The sequence below is a fragment of the Lepus europaeus genome, chromosome 22 (assembly GCF_033115175.1).
Source record: "Lepus europaeus isolate LE1 chromosome 22, mLepTim1.pri, whole genome shotgun sequence".
Taxonomy (NCBI): Eukaryota; Metazoa; Chordata; class Mammalia; order Lagomorpha; family Leporidae; genus Lepus; species Lepus europaeus.
Genome location: NC_084848.1, coordinates 249,425 through 258,704, shown reverse-complemented (window position 1 = coordinate 258,704; position 9,280 = coordinate 249,425). Strand labels below are relative to the sequence as shown.

At 45.8% G+C, this 9,280-nt stretch overlaps 1 pseudogene; it reads right to left on the bottom strand.

The window, feature by feature from the left end:
- On the bottom strand, positions 1–2,052 carry LOC133751712 (polypeptide N-acetylgalactosaminyltransferase 1-like; annotated as a pseudogene).
- Between the last annotated feature and the right edge of the window lie 7,228 nt (positions 2,053–9,280).

Genomic DNA, 9,280 nt, shown 5'->3' with positions numbered 1-9,280 from the left:
CTATCCCCTTGACGGCTTGTCCAGGCTCTGATTACTGTCCCGGCGCCGTAAGGTTGGTTTCAGCGAGTCATACTCCCAGAGTTGGTTGTCGTCTAGGTGGTGGCATTTGAGCATTGTGACTGGGCCATGGAGTTTGGAAACATCCAAGCAAAGGTCATCTCTTCTAATTTCTTTGTTGGCAGTGTACGAGAAAGCCTGAATACCTCTCATACTGTGACCATTAAAAATTCCGGCTTCTCATTCTCTTTTGTAGCCATGTTATCATCACTGATTTGTTTCCACATTTCAGATCTCTCCCAATGGGAAACAGTGACATGGAATTTGCGAATCAGGATCAATATTCTCTAGGTACCAACAGAAAGGTTTGCACTATGGCTTGTGTCTTAGACCAAGTCTCGATGATATATCTCCACAATCTACCTTTGTAACTCCTGGAGAGATTGTATAGAAAATGTTCTTGAATTCAGCCATCCATACTTCTGCAAGTCGTCTGTTACTTTTATTGATAATTTGCTCTGTGCCTCCTGGAAATGGGTAAGGTGTAGCTTTCCAAGACATGGCCAACATGTGAGCATGTAACAGTTTCCAAAGTTCCTCCACACTGCCAAACCCAAAAGGAGATTTCTAGGTTTTCTCCCCAAATATCCATTCCACATCATATGTTCCAATTCCTGAAAGTAATCTCTGTCTAATACTTGTTTAGCAAGTAACTTTTAAAAGATTTATTTATTTATTCTAAAGACAGAGTTACAGAGAGGCAGAGGCGGGAGGCAGTGGGGGAAGGAGAGAAAGAGGTCTTCCATCTGCTGGTTTGCTACCCAAATGGCTGTAATGGCTGGAGCTCTGCAGATCTGAAGCCAGGAGCCAGGAGCTTCTTCCAGGTCTCCCACTCAGGTGAAGGGGCCCAAGCACTTGGGCCATCTTCCACTGCTTTTCCAAGCTGTGGCAGAGGGCTGGATCGGAAGAGAGGCAGCTATGTCTCGAACCAGAGCCCCTATGGGATGCTGGCACTGGAAGTGGCAGCTTTACCTGCCACAGTGCTGACCCCAGGGCTTAGTACTTTTGTCAACTTTGTTTTATACCTTTGTCAAACCAATGGTTGGGAATGCTATACTTCTATAGTTTTAATGATCTGTGATTGCTTTTACATTCACTGTATATGGGTGAAATGGTCATTTTCCCATTAAACTGTTGTTTATAGCCGTTGTCTATATTCCCAATAAACTAAGGTCTTTTTGCTTTTTTCAGGTTAAACTTTTTTTTTAAGATTTACTTATTTATTTGAAAGGTAGAGTTAGAGAGAGATGCAGAGACAGAGAGAGAGAAAGGTTTTCCATCTGTTGGTTCACTCCCCAGATGGCTGCAACAGCAGCAGCTGGACTGATTGGAAGTCAGGGGCCAGGCCATTTGGTCTGGTCTCCCCCTTGGGCCATCCTCCACTGCCTCCCCAGGCCATTAGCAGAGAGCTGGATCAGAAGTGGAGCAGCCAGTATTAGAACCTGTGCCCACATGGGATGCCAGCACCACAGGCAATGGCTTTACCTGCTGTTCCATGGTGCTGGCCCCTTGGTATGTGGCAGGATTCCTGTACTGAGACAAGACACCAAGGCCTCTTAACAGGAGGTAGTCTTTTATTACGCCAGCACAAGGCCCAGGTGGAATTTCTTATCTGAAATCCTGAGTCCGGAACAAAGTAGGCTTTTGCCTTCTGTATGATTTTAGCCTCCTTATCTCCTTTATATGGTTACCTGCATACATGTGATTGGATACGCTAATGTTGCATGGCAGCCACAGGGTTGATAGAGCACTGTCCACAGAACACAGTTAACTGGACATTTTATGTATGTGTGTGTGCATATATCTATCTACCTCACACACACTCTGAGCCGTCTGCTGTCTGCTCTGTACCAGCGAGCAGAACCTGACAGGGCTACGTCTGGGCAGACGGTGAGTGCCATGAAGCATCGCAGGCGGGCGGGTGCACCTACTTTCGCTCCAGGAACACAGGCCTCCCGTTTTCATTGTCTGAACTTGGGAAGGTTTCTGCCACATCTTTCGTCATGTCAATTAGAGACAAGGCTAATTAAAACACAGGGGCAGAGCGGCAAGATGGCGGAATAGGAAGGGAGTACACTATTAGTCCGGGGGAAGAGACAGGTTAATAAAAGTGGAGATACTGCAGGGTCAAGGAAGAGTAGGGGAAGAAACAGCAGAGGAAACTCTTCCGGAACTAGTGATTCACAGTGGACCTGCGTGGAGAGCGTGGGAGCCCAAGTTCGGGACACCAGCAGCAGACTCAACACACTAGCGCTGGAACGCAAGGTGAGCCAAACCTCAATAGCCCGAGACACCAGCGGGCAAGTGGAAAGAGGAGACTAGAGGAAACGAGGCTTGAAACTCCATGGGGAAAAGTTCACCAGGCTAAATAGAAGAGAGAGAGGAAAAAAAAAAGTGACCGATACGGACACGAGTTTCTCTCTCTCCGCTTACCCCTCAAAGGCTAGCAAGACAAAGAGCAGGCGCCATTTTGGACATACGTCGTAAGCAGGGCGACCTCAGGTCTGCACTGGCCCTGAGCCTAGCAGAAAAACCTGACTCTGGGGGGAGGGGTGAAATAACAGGAGATTAGCATCTAACTTGGCAACCCAGTGGGAGACTGCAGGAGAATTGGAGCCCACACTGAGGGCAGCAGAGATTCCCTGTGTGGTCCTTGGGAGAGAGCTTCCAATCTCTGGCTCCTGTGGCTATATCATTTGCCTAACTACCTCCAATTACGTTCAGCTGTGCGGAATTACTTCCCTTTTGAATCAAAAAAAGAAAGAAAGAAAGAGAGATTTACCACACCTAACCTGGGAGTGTCATCTTTGACACACCCTCAACCCTGAGGAAACAAACACAGCTCTCAGTCCACACTCATCTCAAGCCTCTAAGGCTCCACCGAAAGCAGACAGTACACTTAATATAGAGCCATAATGTAACAAGAAAAAACACCACATTGAAGAAACCAAATATCTCCAACATGCCAAACGACAAACGCAAAAACCGAGGTAACAAGAACAAGGAAGACACTGTGACGCCCCCAAACGAAAAAGACACCCCAATTCAAGATTATGAAGATGATGAGATAGAAGCAATGCAAGAAGCGGATCTCAAAAAGTTGATAAGAACATTAAGAAGTTCTCAAAAACAAATTCTTGAACTACAGAAATCCTTACTGGACAAGATAGAAAATCTCTCTCGTGAAAATGAAATATTAAGGAGGAATCAAAATGAAATGAAACAACTAGTAGAACAAGAAACTGTGATAGTGACGAGAAATCATAATGAAATGAAGAACTCAATAGATCAAATGACAAACATATTAGAGAGCCTTAAAAACAGAATGGGCAAAGCAGAAGAGAGAATATCAGACTTAGAAGACAGAGAACAGGAAAGGAAACAGGCAAACCAAAGAAAAGAAGAAGAAATTAGAAATCTAAAAAATATTGTCGGGAATCTACAGGATACTATTAAAAAACCCAACATTCGGGTTCTAGGAGTTCCTGAAGGCATGGAGAGGGAGAAAGGATTAGAAGGCATTTTCAGTGAGATACTAGCAGAAAATTTCCCAGGTTTGGAGAAGGACAGAGGCATCTTAGTACAGGAAGCTTATAGAACCCCTAATAAACATGACCAAACGAGATCCTCACCACGACATGTTGTAATCAAACTCACCACAGTGAAACATAAAGAAAAGATCCTAAAATGTGCAAGAGAGAAACGGCAGATTACTCTTAGAGGATCTCCAATTAGACTCACAGCAGACTTCTCATCAGAAACCCTACAAGCTAGAAGGGAATGGCGAGACATAGCCCAGGTACTAAGAGAGAAAAACTGCCAGCCCAGAATACTATATCCTGCAAAGCTCTCATTTGTGAATGAAGGTGAAATTAAGACTTTTCATAGCAAACAGAAACTGAAAGAATTTGTTGCCACTCATCCTGCCCTGCAAAAGATGCTTAAAGATGTGTTACACACAGAACACAGAAACATGGTCACCAATATGAAAGAAGGTAAAGGAAGGAAACCTCATAGCAAAAGATCACAGGGAGCTCAATTTTTCTTTGACATAGAATTAAACTCTGATGCTCTGTTAAAGCAATGTGTTAAAGTAATCTATTATGTTCTCTTGATGTCTGTTAAATTCTAATTGTTCAAAAACAGCTGAATTTTTATTAAGAGCTATGGGTTATTTAAATATGTGCTTATTTTCAAAGATTTGAATAATCGCCTTGTAACAATGATCAAATTTGGTCTATGTTATGTCATGATTTTAAGGAATCTTATTTCAACCAGATATTTTGGATTTTGAGCCTTCTTGGCATTCTTGACAGGCATTCAAAAAATCAAAGTTTCAAACAATCTGGTCTCTAAAATTTCCAGTAAATCCTGGACTTTGGTTTTTCCAGTTTGGGCCCAACTGAAAAAATCGAAGGACCTATGTCTCTCATCTTATAGAGACACCAACTAATCAGGCTATTTGGATTATATTAGAAGTACTGTCAAGATGTGATGTGGTACCAAACTTTAAGTTTCTATAATGGAAAATGCTATTAATACAAATGTTTGAGAATTAAAAAGTCTAATGATCTTGTGTTACTAGACATGATAGTTATCTTAATGAGAAAGCCCCAGAGGCCTAAAGGGTTAAATACTTGTAAAATCCTACAGGTGCTTTCAAAAATACTGTGAAGTAAGCAAGTGCCTCTTGTTGGTTGATGAGTTTATAATTTTAAACATGGCGACTTAAAGTCTTTTGTCATCCACAGTTATATATGATTTGCTGCTCATAAAACTAAAGCGTTGTTGGTTCTGTGTTTAGCTGTACTCCTATAGGTTCCTATGGACTTTTTCCAGCCACTTCTATTGTATTCAGTACTTTGGGATGGCTCTGTAAACAGATGAAGCCAATAATGTATTAACAGTACCAACTGAGAGAAAGTATGGTTAACTGAGGTTACTAAAAACAAAAAGCAATTCAAATCAATTGGCAATCTACAAAAAGAGTTAAAGATTTTAAAAGCTATTATTAAAATTGCTATATTGGTCTACTATGCTATGTTATATGTGTGTACATATTGTATGTCCACATGGGGAAATTTTATTAAGAGTTTTATTTTAAATGGCTTATAGATAAGATTGTCCATAAATTTAAGCTGCTAAAATCAATCAAAGATACATTTTAATTTGTGTGACCTGAATCTGTGTATCATATGTTTTAAACTTGTTGGTAGAAAGAAACTAAAAACATTTTATATGGTTGTGCTTAAGTTTACTGGTTAAACAAACTACACCATGTTAGATATTTAAGAGGTGTTTTCAAATACATGATTCTTAAAATTTATAGAAGGCATTGGACCTTCTGGTAAATGTTTTCTTAAGTTGTTATCTAATGGTTGAAACGGTTTGCTAAGTATTCATGTAATATTGCTACTGTCAGCAAGCGATCTAGGACTTGCTCCCTCATTTCTCTATTCTAAGCCCAACTTGTTCTTTCATTTCTCTATTCTCTTCAAGGTAGGAAACTAATTCTATTATAAAGGAATCTGTAGGATGCACAATTTAATCTTTCGACCTTATAAAAGAGATGGCTAACATTTTTCTGTAATAGCATAGCCAAAATAAGAACTTAAATAATAATCTCATAGCTAGATTCTCTTCACCATCAGCCAAGTATACAGTAAGTAGAAAAAAACCTCCCTTTCAGACCAAAGGGAAAGAAAGTTTTAAAGTGAGAATATAATTTTCCTCATGGGCATTGTCTACCTTAGAAAAACTACTACAGAACATGCCTGTGACTATAGACTTGTAGTTCAGGCCACCGAAGATTAGAGATGGGACTTGGGCACTCCCATGACTTGCATCCTCTGGTCTGCTTTAACACAAACCAGGAGGAAAAGAAAGCTAGGCATCAGAAGCAATGGGTGGCAGGCCTATTAATGGCTGATCTGTACAGTGATCTGCCCTCAAGGAGACCCAACAGGCCAGTCCACTGCAGTGGCTTTCAATGTGGTAAGCCTGGGCTTCAGCAGAAGTCAGCTTGTGAAGAGCCCTGGCAGCTCTGCCAAGAGTTGGATCACTGGAAATGGACCTGCCCTGGAGTCGAAGGATGCCCAGGTCAGAGCCACAGATCTTATTGGCTCTAAGCTGAAAAGCCCTTCACTCAGCCCAACTTCCAAAGTGACCACTGCAGCTGAGGGTATGGTCAAGTAGGGTCAGCAACATTGCAGGCAGAACTATAAATTTCTTGTTAGAGATACCACCTGCCTTTACCTGGCCAGCTCTCTTCCCAGGCCAGCCAAGTAATGAAAGTCAACAGAGTGCCTTCCCCTAGGAGGTTCACACCTCCCTTAGGATATACCCCATGTGAAGAGATAGATAGGTCTGGGCCTCTTAACTTACAAGGCCTAAAGCCCACCAGATTATTATCAAGCCCCTTCTATCAGGTTCTATTTGCCTCTCAATCAGAAAACTTAATTGTAGCTTAGACAGCACCTTTCTTAGCTCCTCTAATAATGACTCTGTCCTTTGTTCTAGACCCTGTCTAGTGCACTTGGGCCTCATTCCTTTGTAATCATAACCTCTACTCTACCACCAATGGCTCTACTCCCAACCTGTGTGTACTGATGGTCCTCTTCCCCACTTAATGCTGTATAATTGTTCAAACCTGGTAAATGCCACTCTTAGGATCTTTGGTTACTATCCTCACTCTGTCTTTTATGACCTTGTCTAAATATGATCAGAGTCGGCAAACTTGGAAGGCTTCCATAGCCTTGGCAACTCATGACGACAGCCTAGGGTGGTTACTGGCGCCATAAACTAGAGTGTCAATTTGTTGGGTCAACAACAGGAGCCACTGTGCACTTGCTCCTCATGTGGGATCTCTGTCCTTAATGTGCTGTACATTTTGATTTAATGCTATAACTAGTACTCAAACAGTATGTTTCACTTTGTGTTTCTATGTGGGTGCAAACTGTTGAAATCTTTATACTAAATTGATCTTCTGTATATAAAGAGAATTAAAAATGAATCTTGATGCAAATGGAAGGGAAGAGGGAGCAGGAGAGGGGAGGGTTGCGGGTGGGAGGGAAGTTATGGGAGGGGGAAGCCATTGTAATCCATAAGCTGTACACTGGAAATTTATATTCATTAAATAAAAGTTAAAAAAAAAAAAACCACAGGGGCTTGGCCGGCGCCGTGGCTCAATAGGCTAATCCTCTGCCTTGCGGCGCCGGCACACAGGGTTCTAGTCCCAGTTGGGGCGCCGGATTCTGTCCTGGTTTCCCCTCTTCCAGACCAGCTCTCCGCTGTGGCCCGGGAGTGCAGTGGAGGATGGCCCAAGTGCTTGGGCCCTGCACCCCATGGGAGACCAGGAGAAGCACCTGGCTCCTGCCTTCGGATCAACGTGGTGCACCGGCCGCGGCGGCCATTGGAGGGTGAACCAACAAAAAGGAAGACCTTTCTCTCTGTCTCTCTCTCTCACTGTCCGCTCTGCCTGTCAAAATAAACACACACACACACACACACAAGGGCTCTGTCCCAGGAAAACTTCTCTTTTGGTGAAGTCTTTAGCTCTTTTTTCCCTGTTTGCGTGGGCAGTGGTTGCCTTTATAATTCGAGATCTAAAGACTTCGTCGTGCTGTACCCCCTTACACAGCGCACTGCTGCTTTTTACTACATGCAGGGGTGACACTGGCTGTCTTCCCTCCTCTCCGTGCCCCCTCTGCCTCCCCGGAGCATGGCGGTGGCCGGGCACTAGAGATTTGGCGTTTACTGGTGCTGTATTCAGAGGCTTGCTTTGGCTTTCCTGGTGACCTTCAACTTGGGGCTGCAGGAGGGAGCCACACACACAACAGCTGTCCACCCCGTGTCCTCACCTGTGGCTGCTGAGTGTGGCCGAATGCCGGCTTTGTTAGGGCCACAGCGCTTCTTTTCTGTGCAGGTGAACAGTTGCCTGTCATCTGTGTTACCATGGAGCACACTTCATGTTTGCTGCTGGGTCTTGGCCCAGCTTCTCCAAGCCTCTCGGGGAGGCCAGGGGCTTCCTGCAGCTGCATCGTGAGCGGTTGTGGAAACCCGGTGCCCCAGCTCCGATGTGCTTCACAGCAGCCTTTGTTCTGAACTCCCGGCCACAAGCTGGAGGAGTTTTATGTGCGGCCTGAGGCACTGTGGGTATAATAACTACTACCAGCATAACCACGGTGCCTCAGACCAGCACAAATTCCCCTGCAGCCCGGAGCAGTGCTGTGAGTCTCTGGTCTTCATGCTTTGGAGGGGGTTGCCCTCTGCCAGGGCTCTGGGGCTGCAGCTGGCCAGAGACAGTCCTCACCGAGGACGACTGGGGCCTGACCTGGGCTGCTGTGGGGGGTCTTCAATGGAATGAGGGTCCATGTAGAATTTCCCTCCTTCCTGTCCCTCCCCAAGCATTGGGGTGGGGGTCTGTGGATTGCAGTAGCGGATGGGGGAATTGGGGGCATCCACAGCTGAGCTCCCCCTCCCCTTTCCAGGGTGCACAGCTGCCCTGGCTGCTCTCCACACCTGTGTCCCTCTGCACCTGCACTATCGCTCCCGCGGACATGAGAGAGGTCAGATGGTGGGTGTGTCTGACCAGTGGCCAGGCCAGGCTGGGTAGGCGGGGCAGTGGGTCAAGCATGGTGCCCTCTCCACTGGTGTTTTCTCATCAGGCAGCCGCAGGGGCAGCCGATGAGGTGTGTTTTGCACCCTACATGTCAGCACTGACAGCTGGAGGCTCCTGCCACATCCCCAGCAGTCCTGCACCGTGCTCACCCTCTCCGATGGTTCCTGGTGCTTCCCCATGGAGGGCTGATGAGGGAAGAGCAGGGAGAGTGAGAACTGGGCCCTGGCAACCCAGGTAAGCCATCCTCCCTGTGCAAGCCACGGGCCCAGGCATGAGCTGGAACCCATGAGCAGGGGCTCAATATAGGCCTTCTTCATCCTCCATGTCCTCTGGAGTTGGGGGCTCAGAGGCCACCCCAGGGCAGGGCTGCCCCTCTGGTGTGGGCATCATGTTTGTGGGGGCTGGGCTGCTGGCTGTGTGAGGGGTGAAGGACAGGAGAGGTGGACACTGGCGGGGTGGGCTCTAAGCCTGAGTGATTGGAGTCTGCGCTGGCCCCTCGAGCTGCTGAGGGTCTGGTGGGAGGGGTGGGCTCAGCCGCTGTTCAGGCAGCTGGTTTTGAGTGTGGACCGCATTGCCGTGGGAACCAGGACCCCATAGGCACAG